This window comes from Chiloscyllium punctatum, chromosome 10 (genome assembly GCF_047496795.1).
Source record: "Chiloscyllium punctatum isolate Juve2018m chromosome 10, sChiPun1.3, whole genome shotgun sequence".
Taxonomy (NCBI): Eukaryota; Metazoa; Chordata; class Chondrichthyes; order Orectolobiformes; family Hemiscylliidae; genus Chiloscyllium; species Chiloscyllium punctatum.
The window spans coordinates 67,075,651-67,100,508 of NC_092748.1; the positions used below are offsets into that span (position 1 = coordinate 67,075,651).

The 24,858-nt window shown below is 41.9% G+C and overlaps 1 protein-coding gene across 4 annotated transcripts in view; it reads left to right on the top strand.

Moving 5' to 3' along the window:
• Positions 1-24,858, top strand: part of c10h7orf57 (chromosome 10 C7orf57 homolog) — a 132,646-nt gene that overhangs the window by 50,832 nt on the left and 56,956 nt on the right. For 2 of the 4 annotated variants that reach the window (XM_072579390.1, XM_072579393.1), the window contains exon 1: positions 5,000-5,109. The exons of 1 other annotated variant lie outside the window; for it this stretch is intronic. The gene's annotated coding sequence lies outside the window, so the exon portion shown is untranslated. Of the gene's footprint in view, positions 1-4,999; positions 5,110-18,023; positions 18,125-24,858 lie in introns of those variants that run through there. One more of the 4 variants, XM_072579391.1, reaches the window with a different exon arrangement.

Genomic DNA, 24,858 nt, shown 5'->3' on the forward strand with positions numbered 1-24,858 from the left:
AATACAATACAAAGAAATGAATCGACCTAGGCACCAGAAATAACATCGACAAAAACAGCCCTGTTAGCACTGCAAAATTCTCCTTAGTAATATCTTGAGGCCAATGCCAAAATTGGTAGAGCTGTCTTACAGACTAGTCAAATAGCAGCCTTGCATATTCTTACTCACACAGCAACATCTTAATGATCCAGACTTCACCATCTCTGCCCCAATGGCAGGACAGGCCTAGTAGTAATGCTGGTGGCATGAAAGTAGTCCGGAGTTGCAGCTGGTATATAATCAGGAGGGAGTTGCCCTAGGAGTTCTCAACATTGCCTCTGGACACCATAAAGTCTCATGGCATCAGCTCGAACATGGACAAGGAAACCTCCTGCTGGTGATCATGTATTGCTCTTCCTCAGCATCAGGTAAAACTTAAGAAAGTGAGATGTTAACCAGGTGAAACTGCAACACAGGACTATTTGCATGCTAAACTGCATTAACAGAAAGTGATAGACCGAGTTAAGCAGTCTGGCCACATGCAATCATGAATGCTAAGGACAATTAAACAACTTACCACAGGAGCAGGCTGTATAAATAGTCCCATCCTCAATGACAGGGTAGCTTGGCACATCAGTGGAAATCACGAGTCTGAAGCATTCACAACAATAAGTCAGAAGTACCAAGCAGATGATCCATCTCGTCTTCCTCCTGAAAACCCCAGCATCACAGATGCTAGGCTTCAACCAATTCAATTTACTCCACGTGACATCAAAAAATGTTACAAGGCATTGGATATTGCAAAGGCTATGAGCCCTGACATGATATCCGATCTGATAATGACAAGGTTCAAGGTTCCACCATTGAACCTGGAGCTCTTGTGGTATAGTGGCAGCATCCCTACCTCCAAGCCCAAAGGTCTAGGTTCAAGTCCCATCTGCACCAGAGCTACATAAGTCACATCCTTGAACAGATTGATTACAAATATCGCTGACATTGAATTTGCGGGAGTGACTTGTAGTCTCCACCTAGGAAACAAATTTCCCCCATTCTTTACATTCTATTTTGTATTGCTATGCCTATAGCCTCAATGATCATTCAGCTTCCACCCATTTTGGTTGAAACGCTTTACATCATTGTTAATTTTTCTGCATTAACCCCAAATTCCATGACTCAATAGGCTTCTATGAACTTGCTGCTCCTATACCAACCACGTGTAGAGACTGAGTAACTGTGACAGCCTGAACCACCCTCGCAAATCTGAGTCCCCTCCCATTAACTATGAATTCCCATTAACTATCTGTAAATGCCACTGTAAATCAATGTCACTATTCCCTCAACTGCCACATACAATCATAGAATCCCTACATGTGGAAACAGGCCATTTGGCCCAATAAGTCCAAACCGATGATCTGAAGAGTAACTCACACAGACCTATTCCCCTACTTATTACTCTACATTTACCCCTGACTAATGCATCTAACCTAACTGTGGACAATTTAGCATGGCCAATTTGCCTAAATTGCATATTTTTGGATTGTGGGAGGAAACCCATGCAGACACGGGGAGAATGTGCAAAGTTCACACAGACAGTCGCCTGAGGCTGGACTTAAAGCTGGGTCCCTGGTGCTGTGAGGCAGTGCTAACCACTGAACCACCATGCCGCCCCATGGCAATGAAGGCCATTGCCAGACTTGATCTGCCTTCCTTCCTCAAGATGCCATGTACTGTCCCTGATAAGTCCCTTAACTATCAATGATCAAGCCCCACAAATGACTATGGCTGACTCTCTGGACTGATCTCTCAACAACACCTGGACTGACCAACATATAATTACCAGACAGTTTGCACTTGTCCTCAGATTGGAAAAGAATGGAATTCTGGACTTATGTGGGACTAATCTCCTGATTGACCATGGCAAAACCTCTGACTGGAAGCAGACCAACCCCTTGACTAACTGTGGCAGTATCCCTTAACTGACTGAAGTCCACTTTCATCCCACTAAGCACTTGTCCCCTTTGACTTTCACATATGACTGTCTTCTTTAAGCACATGAAGCATATTTGTCATGAAAACTGCTGGCACATACTGTAGTTCTAACGTTGATATGCCTCCAATGACAAGTCTACCCACTCTGACTGATATTTTTACTCTCAGTGCTCCCTGCTGTCATAAACTGCCTGCCTCTCCTACACTAAGAACCAAACTAAGATGTAGAGGCTTCCACCTCTAAGGAAACATCAAAGATCTTAATTCCATGTGCATGCTAAAAGTCTTGTGTGGGTATAAAACATACCGGGCTATACCTCAGCAGAAACCAACAAGAATGTAAGCCCTGGCTGGCCTTCAGCTCTGAGGTACATACATGATGCCCTGAATTAGTGACTGTCAGTGAGCCGAGAGAAAGTATGATATTGTTGTCAAGCTGGTGCTTTGCTTATGCCAAGTTGACTGAATGGACGGTCCAGGAAACGTTTTTGCATTAACTATGGAGGTACCTTGTGCAGAAGAAGTGGTTCAATGTAAAAAATCTAGATGGCTTGCACAGCCATTCTGGGAGTTGTAGTGGGTGCTAGAGAGACATGTCATCAGGTATTAATTCTATTTTACCACTTGAGTTTCTGCACCATCAAATTTCTCAATTGCAGAGAACAAATTTGGAAGTGTGAGATCAATACTGTGAGTTGGACTGACAACGAGATGTAAGTGCATGGAAGTAAGCTTCCCACGATCTGACAGTGAGATTCTGAAATGCCCAACGAAGGCGTGAGGAAATAATCAGAACAGATTTTTTTGCTCAACATCAACATTTTGCTCTTTGGATTCTCGCCAATTGAATCATCTTGCTCATCATCATTCTTGCCACTTCACAGGAAAGAAAATTCTGACCAGAAACCCAAACATTGCTGTCAGAAATACATTGCTCTATGAGTCATAGAGTCATACAACATGGAAACAGACCTTTTGACCCAACTCATCCATGCCAACCAGCTTTCTTCAACTGAACTAGTCCCATTAGCTTGCATTTGGTCCATATCCCTCTAAACCTTTCCTATCCATGTACTTATCCAAACGTCTTTTAAATGCTGTGATTGTACTCACCTTCACCACTTCCTCTGGCAGCTCATTCCACATACACAACAATCTTTGTGTGAATAAGTTGCCCCTCAGGTCCCTTTTAAATATTTCCCCTCGCACCTTAAACCTATGACCTCTAGTTTGGACTCCCCCCCCCCACCTCTGGGGAGAAGATCTTGACTATTCATTTTATCTAAATTTCTCATGATTTTATAAACCTCCTTAAGGTCATCCCTTAGCCTCCTAGGTTCCAGGGAAAGAAATCCCAGCCTATCCAGCCTCTCATTGTAACTCAAACCCTCCAGTTTTGGTAACATTCTTGTAAATCTTTTTTGCACCCTTTCCAGTTTAATAATATCCTTCCTATAACAGGGCAACCAGAATTGTATGCAGTACTACAAATGTGGCCTCACCAATGTCTTGTATAACATGACTTCCCAACTCCTGTACCCAATATTCTGACTGATGATGGCGAGCATGCAAAATGCCTTCTTCACCACTTTGAAGAAGCTATGTAACTGCACTCCTAGATCTCTCTGTTTGACAGCATTTCCCTGGGCCCTACTATTAATTGTGTAAGTCCTGCCGTGGTTTGTCCTACCAAAATGCAACACCTCACTAATTCCACACTAAAACGGCTAAAAGGTTGAGGCTGGCACAGATAGGAATAAACAACAGTTTAAATACATTAAAATGTAATTAACTGATTACTATCCTCTCTAGCAACGAAAATGTCATTTTTCAAACTTAGTATCACATTCCTTCAGAAGTTAGTGTTGGCAATTTTCACATACTTAAAAATTGTATTAACTTCTTTTCACTCTATTAATTCTATCTGTGTTTCCCTTTTCTATTTTGCTATCTGTATATCATTCAATCATGTTCGTATTTTCTAAATTTGCATTGCATGGTAGAGACTCAATGAAAATTCTTCAATGTGGATTGCTGAAGAGGTGCCCTGCTCCTTGGCCAACTCTCAGACATCACAGGTCCCCTGTTGAGACTGACATTCTGGATCAGACACCAGTTTACAGCCAGTTTATTTCCTGAAATCTGTTTGTTGTCATCAAGCTCAACAACAAGCATTGTTCCTTTATCTCTGCTCCTGTAAGTCTGAGAAGACTGAATAAACTGGGATAGAAAAAAATCCCCCTTTCTTTACTACTGACTACAAAACCCTGCAATCATAAATTGGGACAACTTGCTGTGATTTTTTTCTAAGAAATAATTTTAAAACTTACAATTTTTAGTGTTTTCAGGGTGTCTGATTTTTTTCAAGCCAATTACTGCCAATCAAGCAGACGTTGTTGCAATGTAGTCAATATATACTGTGCACAGTAAACTCGCGTAAACATCAATATGATAGTGACATTTTGTTTGATGTTGAGGAATGAAGTATTGGTCAGGACATAGAGGATACCACCCCTGCTCTTCTTTCAAATGTTGCCGTGGATTCTTTAAAAAATGTTAGAATTACTTAGCACATCCAGGATAGAGCGAAATAGAGATACCACTTCAAGGTTTATCATCTCATACTGAAGACCAGAATTCCTTCAGGACTGCGGTTGAGTGTCAGCCTTTATTTCTCAAGCCCGAATGTGGGACTTAGAGACTCCGCTACCTTATGATTGGGGGCGATTGGGCTCCCGACCTAACCACATATAACACAATAATAAGTGAATGTTAAAATTAATACTACTAACGTTTATTTCATGAAGTCCTCTAATGTGGTACTCATTCCTAACAGGTCAGAGCAAATAATAATACTTCCAAAGTAAAATACCGCAATTGTGGTAAACCAGAAGTTAGAGAAGGCTGGATACATTGAGTAGGAAAATGCAGAGAGAGCAACGTCTGGGCGGGGAGTTGGGGGGAGAGATCATATGACCTTTCGGCGACATTGTAACATTCTGGTTGCTATGGTCACGGCTTGGCGTTGCTATGGTGATATTCCGGCAGTTGCACGGAAAACATTCGGTGAAGTGGTGGATTTAGGCGACGATCGCCCGCCCTCGGCTCCAGACACAGGCCAGCCGATCTTGGCGACTGCAGGTAATGGTTGGTGTGTCTGCAGTGCCTCTGGCTGAGGGGTCCTTGCTTCTCTGCAGAGAACGGGGCCAGCCATAGGCACTCAGGTAGCGAGCCTGGGGAAATAATGACAGGCTGTTTTCAGAAGGAATATCGTTGCTTACCTAATAGCATGGGTGGTCTAACCTTGCGATTTCTCAAACAGAATTCGGAAAGTGGCACCCATTGAACCACACAAACCTCGAGAGACCCTAGATAAGCTCTCTACTCAGATGATACCACGAATTAGAGATGGGGGACGCGAACAACTGATTCGCATACGGTACTTCTTGGGCGAAGGAGGGACAATAACCTTGCCTCAAATTGTTGCCCATCAACTTCTGCTGCAATTGTGTGTGTATGATTATTGGGCCGTGAAGTTCCCCTTGCTCGATCCTCATTAAGCTTTGCAATTCACACCTACCCAGCCCTCACAGACTGTAATGCAAGAAACTCTTTTCTGGTGACATTGATTTATTTAACTTCTCTGCATTTCTTATTTCCTATTATAAATTCTCCTGTCTTTGCCTGTAATAGACCCACATCCCACATTCAAATCTTTTCCGATTTAATTACCTAGAGAAGGTTTTACAAATGGTTTTTAAGTTTTTTGCTATTTTACATTTATATTCAATTATTTCTTTATCAGTCTCTTGCCCTTCTTTGCACAATTCTAAAATCCTTACTTTTTATTCATTAGGAGGACAACTTTATATGCCTCCTCTTTTCATCTAATGCTATCTAATGCTAACTTCCCTTGTCAACCACAGCTCTCTAGTTTTTCTCCTGTTAGGTAATTGTGCATCTATTGAAAACCAAGCATCATTCCTTCAGATATTAGCTATTGCCTATCCACTGACAAACTTCAGAATATATTTCTCCAATCCACCACAATCAACTTGCTTCTCTTACTTTGTGCTTGTCTATATCCAAGATGGTGGAGGCCGGTACAATTACAACATTTAAAAGGCATCTGGATGGGTACATGATTAGGAAGGCTTTAGAGGGATATGGGCCAAGTGCTGACAAATGGGACTAGATTAATTTAGGATACCTGATCGGAATGGACAAGTTGGACCAAAGGGCCTGTTTCTGCACTGTACATCTTTATAACTCTATGGCTCTAACTACATGTTTTTCAAACTTAACAGACCATTTTGTCATACTATGATAATTATTCCTGAAATGTTCTTTTACAACAAGATTGTTAAACTATTAATTATTAAATAATCATTGAATAATTCTAGATATAAAATAGCTAGCGCCCTAGTCAGTGCCTCTGGTTAACTATCTCAAACTCTTTTCTACTAATTGTTCAAGATATTGATCCAGAAAATGTGGCACAGAATGGGCTTTCCATACAGCCAAACTTTGACTGTTGTTGGAGTTTCACTCATCAGGCTGTGGAATGAATTCCATCACCTTCTCTGGATAATCAATTCTGGAATGGTTAAAAGGAGGCTTTTTTGGCCTGTGGTATCTGCTTTGACCCTCAGAAGGAACAATTCAACTTGAACCATTTTCCCTGCTCAGATACTGATCCAATTTCCTTTTACAAACTTCAACTGACCTTGCCTCTAACTCCCATGAGGCAGTGTACTCAGATCCAAAATACTCACTGTGAAGAAATGTTTTCGTCATGTGAACATAGCTTCTTTTGTCAATTACTTTAAATTCATGCCTTTTGATTCTTGATCCTTCCATTAATGGGAACAGTTCCTTTGTATCTCTTCTGTCGAGGCTAGTGAGATTGTTGAACACTTGTATCAAATTTCCTATCAAAATTCTATTTTCCAAAGAAACTATCCCAATTTCTCAAATCTTTTTGAGTAACTAAAATTTATTTTCTGGAAATATTCATGTGAATTCTTTCTGCAACCTCTCTACAGTCTTAAACCCAATGCCCCAAATTGAACACAATACCCTAGTTAAGGCTGACCTCGTATCTTATTCAGGTTTAACATAATTAACTTGCAGTTGTTATGCCCTATTTAGAAAGCCAAGGGGGACATGTACTTTATTAAGCACTCCCTTAACCTATCCTACTGCCTTCAATGTTAAATGTATTTAGATATCCAGATCTCCCTGTTCCTGCAACCCTTTTGGAATTATACCTCTACCTCTTGATATTTTGTTTTATGATGTTTCTAAGCGCCATTATGTTACAGGTATTGCACAATTATGGATTATAAACTTAATATCCTTTTCGGAGGAACATCTACTGACCTTATATGGTTTGGCCCATATGTGGCTTTAGTCCCTCAACTTGAATGGCTCTGCTGACCTTGAGGGGGTCTGGCAAGCCAAGTAGTAGCGTCAACTCTCCACAAAGGTTGTCACATGAAGGCTACATTTCAAGAATGCCCAACACTACCTTCTCAGGCAACTGAGAATGAATGTTTCTCAGTGACAGTCAAATCCTGAGAATGAATTTCTAACAAATGAATTTGACCAAGTTAATAAGTGTATTTTTTATATTTCTTTACAGACTCAAGACATAATTAATTTACTTAAGGTATATATTACACGATTTGACATGACAGAAACACATGAGGATAGAATTGGAATGGAATGACACTTCATTTTTTTCTCGCTGAAACAAAACAAGATTTAGCAATGTTGCCATGAAATCAAATTACCACTGAAGCAGCAGTTGTGCTCACATAAAACATGTTTGTAACATGTTTCTTAGAATTCAAGCCTTGTGTGCAAGAACTCTGATTATCAGTGTTAATAGCACTATAGCACAAACATGGTTTGCAGCTATATTTCTTATTTTTTGATCAACCTGTCCAGACTTGTTGCAACACACGTCGGGGACATTGGACTTGAACTCGGATCTGCTGGCTCAGAGATAACAACATGACCGCTGGCTGAGTCTCAAGATCCTGAAGAACTCAGCTTGTTTGGTTGCATTGTGACTCATGTGTGGGGCAGGAGGCAATTTAACTTCAGCCTTTCACCCCAGTACACTATCATTGCACCACATGAGTCTTTTGCAACTGCTTTCTGTTTATTTGTATTATCTCTGTTTTTTACCATAAATTGTAGTGAATCTTAATGAGCACAGTTCCACTCTGCCAGCCCAGAGTGTGACTCAGACTGGTTATTAAGTCAAGCTAGGTTCTGTACCTAAGCTTGATTTTTACATGCATTACATTCATTCTTTCTAAGAAGGACAAACCGGGAAAGGACTAAGGCTGATTTTAACTTTTCCCTTAACTGACCAGGGACACAAGATCAGTTGTAAAACACTGATTATTTTGCTGCTGAGGTGATCTAAGTAAATTATCAGAGATAAAAACTGAATGCAAGTCCACAATGCCTGCATGGCACAGCGTGAACAGTTGGAGCGTTATGTTTTACACCTATCTGACAAAGTGGAAAATTGTTCAATGTTTGTATCATCTGAAATCAGCAGGACAAACCCAACCAGGCCAATTACAGCCCCTTTAGTCTCCTTTCATTGATCAGCAAAGTGATGGAAGAGTTTGTCAGCAGTATTATCAAATGGGACTTGTAAAAGAATAATGTGCTCATTGATGCTCAGTTTGGGCTCTGCCAGGGCCACTCTGCTCCTGACCTCACTACAGCTTTGATTGAAAGATGGATAAAAGAGCTGAATTCCAGATTTGAGCTTGAGAGTGACTGCCCTTGACATTAAAGCTACATTTCACCGACAGTGGCATCAAGGTAACCTAGCCCTAGCAAAATTGGAGTCAATAGGAGTATCCTCTGGCTACTGTCACACCTAGTTCAAAGGAATATGATTGTGATTGTTCAAAGTCAACCGTCAGCATAACTCTGCAGGAGTTGATCAGGACAGTGACATCAGCCCAACCATTTTCAGTGGTACATAAATGACCTTCCCTCCATCATAAAATTAGAACCGGGGATGTTTAATGATGAGTGCACAATGTGCAACACTTTTCTCAACATCTTCAATACTCCAGTAGTCCATGCCCAAATGCAGCAAGACTTGGACAACATCCAAGCTTGATTAGCTGCAAGTAATGTTCATGCCACATATATGATCAACTCCAGCAAAAGAGAATCTAACCATAGCCTTTTGACATTCAGTGAATTTATCATGATTGAATCCCCAAATATCAACACTTGAATCCTAGGGGTTACCATTGATCAAAAAGTGAACTGGACCAGCCGTACAAATACTGTGGCTACAAGAGCAGGTCTGGCAGCAGGTGAGTAACTCACGTCCTGTCCCCACAATGACAGTCTATCATTTATGAAACACAAGTCACGAGTATGATGGAATACTTTATACTTGCCAGTTTGAAACACACTCAAGAAGTTTGACATCATCTGGCACAAATATGACTGACACCCCATCCACCACCTTCAATAATCACTCTCTTCACCAATGGTACACAATGCCAGTGGTGTGTAACAAGATTTACTGCAGTAACCTCAACCAGGCTTCTCCAACAGCAACTTACAAACTGACAAACTGTACCATCTAGAAAGACAAGGGGATCAGGTGCATGATTACGCCACCACTTCCAAGATCTCCTCAAAGTTACTTATTATCCAGACTCAGAACTCTATCTCCATTCCTGCACTGTTTCTGGGTCAAAAAACTGGCACTTTCTTCCTTGTGGGTGCTTGCATGGGTGAGAAGTAATGAAAATAATGTAAAATCAGGTCCAGAAATAATTAAAAGGAGGAAAGAATGGCTGGATTCAGAAGGAAATTAAAAATTGTTATAATGTTGCATCTTTGTGTCAGCTGGTAGCATTCAAGATAGTTGTTAGCATTTCTTACCTCTGAGTCACAAGGCTCCAGGTTCAAATTCTATTCCAGAGCCTGAATGCAAAAACCAAGGCAAGCACCCCAATGCAGTACTGAGGAAAAATGGCACTCAACCATAAACACCAAAAGATATAGGAGCAGAACTCGCCCATCGAGTCTCCCCATAACCTTTGATTCCCCCTACTAATCAAGAATCTATCTATCTTTGAATTAAATACACTCAACGTCTTGATCTCCGCACCCTTCTGCAGCAATGAGTTCTACAAATTTAACTGTCAGTGATGCTATCTTTCACTTGAAATGTTAAACTGAGACCCCATTTTCTTGATCAGCTAGATGTAAAAGAGTCAAAAAGTTTGGCGCTGGAAAAGCACAGCTGGTCAGGCAATATTGGAGGAACAGCAAAGTCAGGAATGTGATTCCTGATTAAGAGCTTATGCTTGAAATTTCAACTGTCCTGCTCCTTGGATGCTGCCTGACCGGCTGTGCTTTTCCAGCGTCACACTTTTTGACTCTAATCTTCAGCATCTGCAGTCCTCACTTTCTTCTGCATTTAAAAGAGTTAAAGCACTATTTTGAAGAAGAGAATGGAGTTATGTTTGGCATCCTGACCAACTTTTATTTTTTGTTCAACATGGCAAAAACAGATTTTCTGAGAATTATCACCTATGTACAAAATTAATGTGTTCAACATCAATCATGACTGCTCAGATACTGAAGAAATTTGTGATCATATGTAGCAAGACCTGGACAATATTCAGGCTTGTGCTAAGAAGTGCCAAGTAACATTGACAGAAAGAAACTAACTACCTTCCTTTGGCACTCCCTTAAATTACCATTACTACGATAATATCACTGGACTGGTAACCCAGGGATCCAGAGTAATCCAGACTCTTCTGAAGAAGATCACTGGACTCAAAACATTAACTCTGATTTCTCTCCACAGATGCTGGCTGACCTGCTGAGTTTCTCCAGCATTTTCTGTTTTTGAACAGAATGTGAACCTTCCTTTGCAAGGACAAAAGAGAGAGATAAGGCAATGGGGGCCTCATTGGTGCCTGTGGCTGTTCTAAGTGAGAAGTTGCTTCGAACAGTGCTGTCAGGTTCCATCCAGTATTAGAGCTGTCAGTGTGGTTAAGGGATCAGTAAACATCCTGGAAAACTTTCCTCTTGTGATCAGGAATACACATGAACACTTAGGCTGCTCAATTGGAGTGTCCACTGTTAGCTGTAGAATTGCACCTGACCATAGGGTTCAGTACTACACCCTGGACCTCTGGACAACACTGCAATTACTGTCAGTTTCTGTCACTTTCAGTCAAGCCTAGTTTGTTAGTCGTCTCTTGCCACTCTCCAGGAACAAGACCTCTTGCCTCTTACGAGTTGCTTCCAACATAACTTCAAAGACTGCATCTGAAAACTGTGGGGCATTCCTGCCTTGGATTCTGCTTCTGCCTCTCCGTCTGTTGACCTCAGACTTCCATAATAATGGTTGCGTCATGCTATAAAATCTGTTGCTCACTTGAGGGATTTATCCTGTGCCTGTGTCTGCTCATTGGTCATCATCACCATGCAAATGAACAACATGCCACAGGCAAAATCACAAGCTGTGGCTACTCCCCAATCCCCAGTTCCCAGGGATCATGACAGAGAAAGAATTTGAGCTCCTGATCCTACATAGAATATCCTGCCTGCAGAGCCAAACAGCCTGCCTTCATTCAGACATGAAGAATGATATATTAAGTGAGGGGCTAGAAGATTACGAGTATTCCTTGTCCCATATGCCAGGCTGTTCCACTGTATTCAGGCTCTTGGCCCAGGGCTTGTTCACGTCTGTCTGCTTTTCTTGTTTTTTCCCCTTTTTATTTTTGCTCTTGTCTTTTGCTCTTTTTTCTTCTTCTTGTTTTTCTCTTTACAACCCTCTTACAGCATTACTCACCATCAAACCAGCAGACAAGGGGGGTACAGTGGTAGTTTGGCACACTGACCTCTACACTGCTGAAGCCAGGTGCCAACTCGAAGCAATACTGGCCTCATTCCTGATGAAGGGCTTTTGCCTGAACCGTTGATTTTCCTGCTTGTTGGATACTGCCTGACCTGCTGTGCTTTTCCAGCACCACTCTAATCTTGACTCTAATCTCCGGCATCTGCAGTACCCACTTTCACCTCTTACATCATTATCGTCAGGGCAAGAGTGGGACCAGCCTGCAAAACATGTGCGACAGAGTTGGCACCTCCCAACAATTGATGGTGGCATCGGCAGCAGGAGAGGCAATGGGTCTTCCTGTGGGGAATTGGTTAGGACCGGGCCACGCACTGCCCCAGATCCATGGCCAGCTCCAGCTCTGGCGCTGAGTTCGCAGAGGCTGTAGCACCGGGGGTGGAGGAGCCTGGAGCAAGGACCCCAGCAACTGATGACCGATGGTAGCATCTGGAGGAGTGTCAGAGGCGTGGCAGGAGGCATGAAACTAGGCCCATGGCTCCAGCTCAGACACAGCGTTGCAGGAATGATGGCAAGTGTGGAGGTGGGCCCGTAACCGAGACCCTCGAGCCCATTATACGGCTACCAAGCAGCAAATGCAAGAATAGCAGAGGATAACAAGAAGAAGAGGGAAAGATGAACTCTGCAGTAAAATCTTGCATTTTATTAAATGTTTCAAGATGGCGCCAGGGCATGGCAACACTTTGCATTTTGCATATGAAAGAAACATTTCATTGTATTTTTATATCCATGTGACAATAAATCTATATCTAATCTCATTTAGATGAGTACGGGACAAAATAAAGGAAAAGTTTGAAACAAAAATAACATTTTCAGTGATTAACAGAGAACATAAAGTACCTTTCATATCAATGGGAAGATTGATCATGTTTGTTTTCATCTCAGAATATAGAATACAGCTATGAATTAATACTATGAATTGTTGGTGACCTCCACTAAAACTTCATCTTGATTTTGAAAAAGGTAGATAACAATTTTCAAGTCTTGAGAAGAAAGAAGAAATTTGTAAAGTTACAATCTAATAATTTTAAATGCAACATCTCTTCAATAATGATTGTAAGACCTCTCTACTTCATTAAAGACAGAAGACCTCGAGGTACAATGAGGCCTAATGGCTCCATTGATAGCATTCCTGCTACTGAACAGGATTCCTCTGATTCCCAAGTCTCATTCCACAATATTTGCAGTAGAAGGAATGTCCACATGGCTCTGTAGAAGCTATTAATAAGTCTGGAGAATTCTTCCAGCATTCTGCAAATGGAGTGTACAGAAATGCAAAACAAAGGTGAGCATTTGCTTAAGTTTTTGACATTTCATTCCATATAGACTCTTGACTGGTGCCTACAGTTTAGGCTGTAGCAGTTTTCAGGACTGTAGAAAAGGCAGATCTATGTTTCAATTACATCAAGAGACACGGTATTTTATTTTAGCGTAACCAGCTCAGCAGAAAACCAATAGCTTTTCACTTTGCTCAAATGTTCCTTTCCAGTATGATGGAATACATGCAGGAAAGATGAAAGTGAAATAAAGGATTAAATACACAGCTGGAGAAATGGTTCTTGTTACTAGTTCCATTTCTGGAACTGGAGTGTACAGAAAGGATGAGCTTCATTTGAACAAACCTAGAACAATGCCCTTATTAGGAAAGTTACTAGTGCCAGGGATTCACGTATCAGTGGAATCAAACTGGGGTGTAGGGACTCTGGAATATGAAACTCTGTATCCTGAACCTGTAATCTCTAGTAATTTTTATTCATTCACAGACCCCTTACAGCCAAAATATGTATACTGCTAGTTAAGTTCAGTTTCTGGTCAATGGTAACTGCAAAGATATTGATTATTTTAGAATTCAGTGGTGGTAATGCCATTGGATATCACGGGAAGATGGTGGGATTTGCTCTTGTTGGAGATGGTCATTTCCTGGCACTTATGTGGTATGAACATTAGCTGTCACTTATTAACCCAAGCCTGAATATTGTCCAAGTCTTGCTTGATTTTAACGTGAATTACTTCAGAATCTGAGGAGTTACAAATGGTGCTGAACATTGTGCAATCATCAGAGAACGTCCTCACTTCTGACTTAATGATGGAGGGAAGGTTATTGATGAAGCAGCTGGAGATGGTTAGGGCAGGACACTATCTGCTTCAGAGGTTTGCGCAGGCTAATTAGAAAGTATCTATTCTAAGGAACTCCTGCAGTGATGTTCTATGGCTACATGATTGATCTCCAATACCCATAACCATTTTCCTTTGTGCTAATTGTAACTTCAGCCTGTGACAAGTTCTCTCTCTAATTCTCACTGACTTCCAGTTTTGCTAGGCCTGTAAGGCACACTTGGTCAACAGCTGTCTTGAGGTCAAAGGCATTCACTATTCACTTCCTGTCATGAGTTCAGTTCTTTTTCCCTTGCTTGGATCAAGGCTGTATGAAGGTCACGAGCTGAATGGCCCTAATGAAACTCAACTGAATATCAGTGAGCAGGTTTTTGTTGAGTAAGTGCTGCTAGCACTGTCAATGACACCTTCAAACACTTTGCTGATGATTAAGAATAAAATAATGGGATGGTAATTGTCAACTGGAATTGTCCTTTTTGTGCATTGAACATACCTGGGCAATTTTTCACATAGTTGGGTAGGTGATAGCATTGTAACAATATTGTAACAGCTTACTTATGAAGGGTGAAGCTTGCTGTCATGTTAAAGTCTTAAGTTGCATTGCCAGAATGATGTCAGGACTCATAGACTTTGATGCATCCAGTGCTTTAAGTTGTTTACTGAAATCACATACTTGACTCAAATTAGCTGAATGCTGGCGTCTGTGTTCCTCATTATTCATTTGGTACTTCTGGTTGAGGATTGTTGCAAATGCTTCAGACTTGTCTTTTTTTCACTGGAGTGCTGAGAAACCTCATCATTGAGGACTGGGATATTCAGGGAGTTGTTTAATTAATCACTGCCATCCTCAACTGAACGTAGCAGGACTGCAGAGCTTGGATTTAATCTATTGGTTGCAAATCACTTTGTTCTGTCAATCACTTTCTGCTAAGATGTGGAAGTGCTGGTGTTGGACTGGGGTCGACAAAGTTAAAATTCACACAGCACCAGGTTATAGTCCAACAGGTTTATTTGGAAGTACTAGCTTTCAGAGCGCTGCTCCTTCATCAGGTAGTCATCGAGCAGGATCATAAGATTCAGAATTTATAGCAAAAGTTTACAGTGTCATGCAACTGAAAACAATATATTGAACAAACCTAGATTGCTGTTAAGTCTTTAGAATGGGTTGCAGGTTTTGATTCATTAATGTGAATCCCAGAACTTCTTTTAAGTAACATTCTTGACACAGTCAATGCAGGCAGTCAATCCATATAACATTTTATAAATTCCTACTTTGGAAATAGAACCAATCTGATTCAAGATTGGGATACAGACAGACTCTAACCTTACACCTTTAATGCATTGTTTGAGCTGAGATGTCATTTTGTTTAAAATGAAACCTTAAGTTAGCTTGAGAACGTGACTTAAAATAAGTCACAACCTGGTATTGTGTGATTTTTAACTTTTTGCTAATGCTGTGTTGCAGCTTTATCAGGTTGACACCTCATTTGTTTTTACTAATGCCTGATGCTGCTCCAGGCATGTCCTCCTGCCCTATTCATTGAGCCAAAGTTGATCCCTTGGCTTTTTGGTAATAGTAGAATGTGGGATATGCCGACCTATGCATTGGAATATAAGACTTCCAATTGCCCATAGCCGCCAACAGCTTCGCTTCACTTGGAGGTTGCCACTGATGATGTTACCTAGCCAGGTAATGAAATGTCTGGATATCAAACCTACAGCTCAGCGAGCAAACCTACACCCTGCCCATAGATCCTCAGAGATGCCAAGTCTTGAGTTACTGGATCTGTTTGAAGTCTATCTTATTTAGCATGGTGATGGGGTCACAACACGATGTAAGGTAATCTCAGTGAAGGCAGCTCTTTCATAAGGTCCCTCACTTTTATCAGTATAGACATGGGTAGATGCATCTGCACCAGGCAGATTTTTGAGAATGAGGTCAAGTATATTTTTCCCCCCTTTTAGTTCCCTCACCACCTGCTGCATACCCAGTCTAGCAGCGATGTCCTTTAGGACTCGACCAGCTTGATCATTAGTGCTGCTGGTGAGTCACTCTGAATGGTGGACATTGAAATTCCTGACTCAGAATACATTCTGTATCCTTGCTCTCGACAGTGCATCCTCCAAACAGTGTTCACATAGAGGAGTACTGAATCATCAGCCATGTAGGGGAGGCAAGATGGTAATGATTAGGTTTCCATGCTTGTATTTGATCTAATGCTGTGAGATGGGGTCCAGTGTCAATATTAAGGACTCTCAAGGCAACTCCCTCCTGTCTGTGTACCATTGTCCAATCACCTCTGGAGGGGTTCTGTCCTGTTGATGGTATAGTGTTGTCTGGGACAATACCTGCAAGGTATAATTCCATGAGTATGATTTTGTCAGGCTGTTGTTTGACTGGTTTGAGGGGTAGCTCTTTCAAGTTTAGAACAAGCTCCCACGTGTTTATGGGGAGGACTTTGCAGGATCAACAGGGCTGCGTGTCAATGTTAGTTTAAGTGCCTTAGTTAATTCAGGTGACCTACTCAACGTTGGTCTGGCCCCTGGTTTAAAACGGAGAATTCTGAATGCACATCAGATTTACCTACATGCACTGAGAATCATTTCATAGACAGACAACAGAGGTCACAGTAGAATCCATTGCCATTTTTCAGACAAATTGTCAACAAATATTTAATGCAATGTAGCTGTCCCTACCCCTAATCTGCTCCCATTCCTTTGAAAGAGATACCTTATCAGTCTGAATGCTTTGACTACAAGCTTGATCCTATCACTTTTTCTGTTGTTTTCAGAAACAGCAGCCAGAGAACAAGAAATTATCCAGTGTAGAAATAGGCCCTCTGGGAGTTGGTGCTCTGCATTACTCAGAATATTCAGTACTGTTAGTAATATTACTTTAAAGAATTTCACCCGGTAGGTGGAGTTAACCTCTTCGAAATGCAACATAACAGCAGTTAGAAACACTACCAATGAAATGTAATTTGATGCCTACATTTAGATTTGTGATTGCTTAAGCAACAGTTTAAGATACATTTATGCTTTTATGTTTATATATTTATGGGGTTTTTTTCTATCAGGAAAGTGATTAAACATATTTCTTGAACCCTAAGGATAATAATTCTCATCAGTAAAGTTCGTCTATGCATGATAACTTAATGTCTTCATACAACATTACACAGAAATTTAACTCATAGATTCATAGTCGTAGAATCATACAGCATGGAAACAGACCCCTTTGGTCCAATCAGTTTGCACCAACCATGTTCCCAAACTAAACTAGTCCCACCTGCCTGTTCTTGGCTCATATCCCTCCAAATTTTCTTATTCGTAAACGTATCCAAATATATTTTAAATGTAATTGTACCTGCGTCCACCAGTTTCTCTGGCAATTCATTCCACATGAACCACTCCCTGTATAAAAAAGTTACCCCTCGGGGGTAACTCCTTTTTAAATCTTTCTCCTTTCACCTTAAAAGTATGCCCCCAGCTTTGGAATCCCCCCACCCTTGTCATTCACTTTATCTATGACCCTCATGATTTTATAAACCTCAATAGGGTCACCCCTCAAACCCTGAAAGCTTCAGTGAAAAAGTCCCAGTTTTTCCAGTCTATTTTTATATCTAAAACAATTTTTTTATATTCCTGGCAACATCCTGGTATATCTTTTTTGAACTTGATCTGGTTTAAGTAGGTTGAAGTAGGTGCATGAAAATGGCACATGCAGCAATGCAGTGGAAGTACATTAAATCTGCCAGTTGGAATTTCTCTTCACGAAAGTCTAAGTTATCTAAGGACCTTAGAATAAAAATGGGGAGTAGTCCATATTGCACAACTTTGAATTTATAAATACATTGAAAATTTCTGTCGGTGAACATATGTTGAACACAATGGCCAGGGTTTCCCATTCTCAACATTGGAAAGCGAGTTTCTTGAGGAGTGAGATGCTCATCAAGTGTTCATGTTCACATTCCCATCACACTCAAGCCTTCTCTGTCCCTTGCAGGAGAAGGTGATGCACAGTAAGGAGAGGCCCAGACTGGTAGGGAGCTTCCTGATGTTTGTATCTTCACTGGTTTGGAGGAAGATGTGATTCAGCTGGCAATGAAGAACAAGGTCAGTTCTGGTCAGTGGAGAGATTGGAGTGGCAGAAACCAGTGAGGAATATTGTTGTCTGCTATGCTCAGAAGTGCAGCCAGTCTCAGTGCAAAGGTTACTGCTCTTCATAAACTGTTTCTCTTTCTTCTCTTGATGAGGTATAAATGGTCAACAGTAAAACAGAAGAGAGCACAGAGGACAAAGCATGTGACACCCCAGAGAGTGAACCAGCCATGTATTCACCTCCACTCTCCAAGAACACAGATGCGGTTACCTCAGGGGGTACATTAGCTATGTTAAACTTGAGGACTCAGTCTGGTGAGCACATCATTGGTAGGTGTCTGCAGCCAATGCTGGAAGAAACATTTGAAGTCTGTGATACTTAGAAGACAACAGAGACCAGATGTTGTTGAACCCCATGCAGAAGGCCTGCCACTAGACCTGATCATAATTGACATGTCCAACCTACAGACACAGGCAGGGGAACATCAGGCAGGGATGCCACAGCTCCTACCAGACTGGACTGAAGACATCTGTCCATCTTCCTTCTTCTGTGATCGTTCCAACATGTGAGCATTTGACTGCCTTCATGGGAAGGGTGGCCTTGGAGATCCAGGTGCAGCAAGACGCTCAGTAGTTGAAAACATCAAGTGCAAGTAATAAGCCAAAGGGTTGCTTCTAGTTGGAGGGAGAGAAAGGCAAGGGTCTGTGGAGCATAGAGATGACACCTGTAGACATGGATGCAAAGGTGATGGGACAAGAGATCTGTTTTGTTCCAATACATCATTGTTGACAGAGCCTTCAGCCATTTTGACCCATTTCTCACACTTCTCCTTTCACTCCTCACCGTCCTACACAGAACAATGAAAGGATTCCTCTTGTCATCTCTTTCCACTCCTCAGGCTTCTTTGTTCAAGGATCATCCTCCGCCATTTCTGCTACCTCCACTTCCATGCCACAACCAAGCATATCTTTCTCTCCCTCCCCTGTCAGCAGTTCACAGGGACCTTTCCCTCTACAATTGCCTGGTTCACTCTTTTCTCATTCCTAACCCCTCTTGATCTACTTCCACCCCAGTGCCTTGCCATGTAATTGCAAAACGTATAACACTTGCCCATTCACCTCCTCCCTCTTCATTGTTCAAGGCCTCAAATAAACATTCCAAGCGAAACAGCAATTTACTTGGATTCCTTTTCACAACAACTTCAAAACATGAACACTGGCCTCCATTTTGATTAGATCTTCCCCTTCTGTGTTCTGTTTGCATGGGTTTTCTGTCAGCAGAACTGACAATTTTCTGGTGTTCACACCAAAGTAACCACCATTTTACAGCTCCCTTCAGTTCCGAAGTAGAATCATATTGAATGTGAAATGTTAACTTTACTTCTCTGCCACCAGACGCTGTTGGACTGGTTGAGATAATACAGCACTTTGTTCCTATGGTGTAGAAATTGAGGGCTGCAATCACCTGTAAGGCACCTAGAGTTGGATTTTCTCCTAGTCTTTGTAGTCATTGGTGTTTGCACAGCAGCTGGCACAAGTAGAAGACATTGACCCAGCATATTGAGACTTCATTGACACTGATTTGACATTAATCTGTTGCAGGCAGATAGCAATTTTGATCCCTGTTGACTTGACTTCATTTGGCCCTCTTGTGCAGGCTGTTGTACCTTGGAGGCTGATCCACAACTTGTTCCCGCTTCTCAAGTTGCTAATACTGCTGCTGTTGCTGTTCCTGCGGTGGATGCCTGCACTTTCTTCTGAGAAGTATGGGTGACCAGAAAAATGGAAAGGATAGTTAATGTCATCTTGATCCTTTTGGGAGAATTGTGAAGATAGCAGATAACAATGTTTCTCTGATGCCTTCTCCCAGCCATCATGTATTCCAGTGGAAACTGCATTCTATACAGCTTCAAGAGGCAACAATGACATTTGCATGTTGGTAGGCTATACTACCTGAGGTACTGAAAGAATGCTGAGAATGGGTTTGCTCATTGGAATTCAAGTCCCAATATTACTCCTGCCCCAACATCCTACTGTTTCTGTGACCCTCTATCATCCCCTCCTTGAGATGCCAGTAATCACCATCACCATTGAGATGCCTGAGCTTTACCCCAGAGCCCCTCACAGTTGAGGTCTCACTGCCTCTGCTGAGCCTTGACCCTGCCTCAATTGGATGAAAGTGAGGACTGCAGGTGCTGGAGATTAGAGTCGAGAGTGTGGTGCTGGAAAAGCACAGCAGGTCAGGCAGCTCCTCGGATGCTGCCTGACCTGCTGTACTTTTCCAGCACCTCTTCTCAGTTGGAGCCTTCTGGCATTCCTTGAAGCCCCACAACAAAACTTTATGGTCCCTGCCCTGACCACATCACTGAGCAGAACTGCAACCACTCCCACATTATTGTGGTCATTCCTCCACTTTGTCAAACCTCCCATCTTGATCCCCAGACATGAATTGGCCTCAGCTTCAATGTCATCCTGAGCAGATCCTTCAGCACACCTAACTGACGGCAGGCTAACATCTTTGAAACACACTGGCCCCAGAGTGAGATACCAGACTCACAGTACTGCTGAACACAGACACTTATCCTGGAAGCTTGTCGTGGTTGCCAGCAATCCTCAGTCAAAACTTTCCAAACATAGTCTGGGACTGCCATAGTGTTAAGGGTTTAGATGAAGAGGAATTTTTTAAGTGTGTACAAGAAAATTTTCTGATTCAGTATGTGGATGTGACAACTAGAGAAAGTGAAAAACTTGACCTACTCTTGGGAAATAAGGCAGGGCAGGTGACTGAGGTGTCAGTGGAGGAGCACTTTGGGGCCAGCCACCATAATTCTATTAGTTTTGAAATAGTGATGGAAAAGGTTAGACCAGATCTAAAATTTGATGTTCTAAATTGAAGGAAAGCCAATTTTGATGGTAGCAGGCAAGCACTTTCAAAAGCTGATTGGGGGCAGATGTTCACAGATAAGGGGACACCTAGAAAATGGGAAACCTTCAAAAATGAGATAACAAGAGTCCAGAGACAGTATATTCCTGTTAAGGTGAAAGGAAAAGCTAGTAGGTGTAGGGAATGCTGGATGACTAGAGAAATTGAGGTTTTGGTTAAGAAAAAGAAGGAACCGTATGTCAAGTACAGACAGGAGAGCTCGAGTGGATCCTTAGAAGTGTATAAAGGCAGTAGGAGTATACTTAAGAGGGAAATCAGGAGGGCAAAAAAGGGACATGAGATAGCTTTGGCAAATAGGGTTCAGGAGAATCCAAAAGGATTTTATAAATACATTAAGGACAAAAAGGTAGCTAGGGAGAGAATAGGGCCCCTCAAAGATCAGCAAGGTGCTGTATGTGTGGAACCGCAAGAGATGGGGGAGATAATAAATGAGTATTTTGCATCGGTGTTTACTCTAGAGAAGGACATGGAAGATATAGAATGTGGGGAAATAGATGGTAACATCTTGAAATCTGTCAATATTACAGAGGAGGGAGTCCTCGATGTATTGAAATGCATAAAAGTGGATAAATTCTCAGGACCTGATTAGGTGTACCCTAGAACCCTGTGGGAAGCTAGGAAAGTGATTGCTGAGATATTGTATCATTGATAGTCACAGGTGAGGTGCCAGAAGCTGGAAGTTGGTGAACGTGGTGCCACTATTTAAAAAAGGTGGTAAGGATAAGCCAGGGAACTATAGACCAGTGAGCCTGACTTTGGTGGTGAACATGTTGTTGGAGGGAATCCTGAGGGACAGGATTTACATGTATTTGGAAAGGCAAGGACTGATTAATGATAATCAGCATGGGTTTGTGCGTGGGAAATCATATTTCACAAACTTGATTGAGATTTTTAAAGAAGTAACAAAGAGGACTGATGAGGGCAGAGCGGTAGGCATGGTCCATATGGACTCCAGTAAGAGATTTGACAAGGGTCCTCATGGTAAACTGGTTAGCAAGGTTAGATCTCATGGAATACAGGGAGAACTAGCCATTTTGATACAGAACTGGCTCGAAGTTAGAAGACAGATGGTGGTGGTGGAAGGTTGTTTTTCTGACTGGAGGCCTGTGACCAGTGGAGTGCCACAAAGATCAGTGCTGGGTCCACTGCTTTTGGTCATTTATATAAATTATTTGGATGTGAACATAGGAGATATAGTTAGTACATTTGCAGATGACACCAAAATTGGAGGTGTAGTGGACAGCGAAGAAGGTTACCTCAGAGTTCAATGTGATCTTGATCAGCTGGGCCAATGGGCTGAAGAGTGGCAGATTGAAGATAACTTTGATAGATGTGACATGCTACATTTGGGAAAGGCAAATCAGAGCAGGATTTATACATTTAATGGGAAGGTCCTTGGAAGTGTTGCTGAACAAAGAGACTTTGGACTGCAGGTTCATAGTTCCTTGAAAATGAAGTAACAAATAGATAGGATAGTGAAGAAGGCATTTGGTATGCTTACTTTATTGGTCAGAGCATTGAGTATAGGAGTTGGGAGATTATTTTGCGACTGTACAGGACATTGGTTAAGCCACTTTTGGAGTATTGTGTGCAATTCTGGTCTCCCTCCTATTGGAAGGATGTTGTGAAACTTGAAAGGGTTCAGAAAATATTTACAAGGATGTTGCCAGGATTGGAGGATTTGAGCAATAGGGAGAGGCTGAACAGGCTGAACAGGGGCTGTTTTCCCTGGAGCGTCAGAGGCTGAGGGGTGACCTTATAGAGGTTTATAAAATCATGAGGGGCATGGATCGGATAAATGGATAAAGTCTTTTCCCTGGATGGGGGATGTCCAGAGGTAGAGGACATTAGTTTAGGGTGAAAGGGAAAAGATTTAAAAGGGACCTAAGGGGCAACCTTTTCACACAGAGGGTGGTGCGTGTAAGGAATGAGCTGCCAGAGGAAGTGGTGGAGGCTGGTACAATTACAACATTTAAAAGATATCTGGATGTGTATATGAGTAGTAAGGGTTTAGAAGGATACAGGGCAAATACTGGCAAATGGGACTAGATTAGATTAGGATATCTGGTCGGCATGGACGAGTTGAACTGAAGGGGTTGATCCATGCTGTACATCACCATGATTCTATGACTGTATAAGTGAAGGATATGTTCTTTGCTCAGGAGGTTCCACTAGTAGGTAAGGGCAGCCTCCAATACCTGTCCAGCAGCTTGGAAACAGTTAACCAAGCAGTCATTGCAAAAGTGTTAAGATGTTGTCCAGATAAGGAGTGAGGAATTGAATGTTAGGCAACTCACTAACAGTCGTAACTTGTTTTATTGTGACTCTTGTTCTCCTAGGATGAGGGAAGGACAGGTATTCAGGGAAATGGAAGTAATCGGCACAGCTGTTATTTTTGTTGCAGGTTGAGGGTGTCCCAAGTGAGTAAGTTGGCAGCACAGAGGTCATACAGGATTAGCAGTTTCAGAGATGAGGGTCATTTAGAGTGAGTGAGGAAAAAAGTTAAAGTGGTAGAGTATGGCCTTTCATGGGAGGTGCATGCTGTAGCCGTGATAGAGTATGTCTGAGGCATAAGGAAGAAAAGATTGTAACATATACACTGGTAGAGTGGAGAAGGACATAGGCCTTCTTCCAACATGCTGGCCATTCCCCAGAAAGCTGAGTTTGCACTGACTCATGTGACAACCTTAGTGCAGGCTGGCATGGTCTGGCATCATGGCCTTCTTTTCTGGTCCTAGAGTTGAGGTGGGCCGCAGTGGAGAAGAGGATATCCTACCTGTGCGCTAACCTATCTGGCCAGCCCTCCAGGTTCCTAACCCAAGTGGGGCACCAAATTTCCCTTGTCTGCCATATCATGGGCAAACTCCATGAACCGTGCATTGCAGCTCTAGACTGATGGTGCTTGTCTGGCCTCAGGTGGCACCAGGAATGCCAGTCAATTCCAGGATATTCCAGTTGTGACACATTGTTCCAAGAATGGCACGTGATAAGATGGGCTAGAATCAAACATTAGGATTGCCATCGCAGCAGATACCAAGGAGCAAGAAGGCAGAGATGGCAGGTTAGGCAGTGTTCAGGCTCCTGACCCATCCGCTCCCTTTCAGCTGACTGGCCACATCCTTCTCTTTGTTTTATTGTTTCTTATCATTTGTTATTATTACTTAATTTCATTTTTTGTATCAAATTCAACCTTCCTTCCTTTTGTGACTGAGCTGCGGCAGTTTCAGTTGACACCACTCAGTACTCGACAGTTTTGGTGGGCCCGTCCTTGGTAGTTTCAGCATGCCAACTGGTCCTTGGCAGCTTTGACAGGCAGCCAATTCTTGGCAGTTTTGAGAGGCCACCGGTTCTCAGCAGTTGTACAGGACCTAGTCCTTGGAAGTTGGAGAAGGGCTCGGCCTTCAGCAATGGCCAGTTTGTGAAACCAAGAGGCCGTGGAATGAACAAAAATTTATATTTGTCTTAATTTGGTCTCATTTTTTAAATGTGTAATTGATGTAATTAAATAGCTCTGTTTTGTTGTGACTTATACACATTTTACTGTATTTTCACAAATTTAAGTAACAATTAATTTCTATCTATCCATTTATCAGGGTATGTAGTTCATGAGACAAATTTGCTAAGATAACAGCAAGAAATCTTGCTCATTGAGAACCATCCACAACAAAATAACAAAACTTGCACTTAGTCAGAAAGGTGAAAGATTCAGCCCATTTGTGTCTGTTTATTAGAGAGAGAAAACAAAAAGAAAACAGAAACAGATGTGAATGCAAAGAATAAGCAGTCTTACATGAATGGCTTGTGA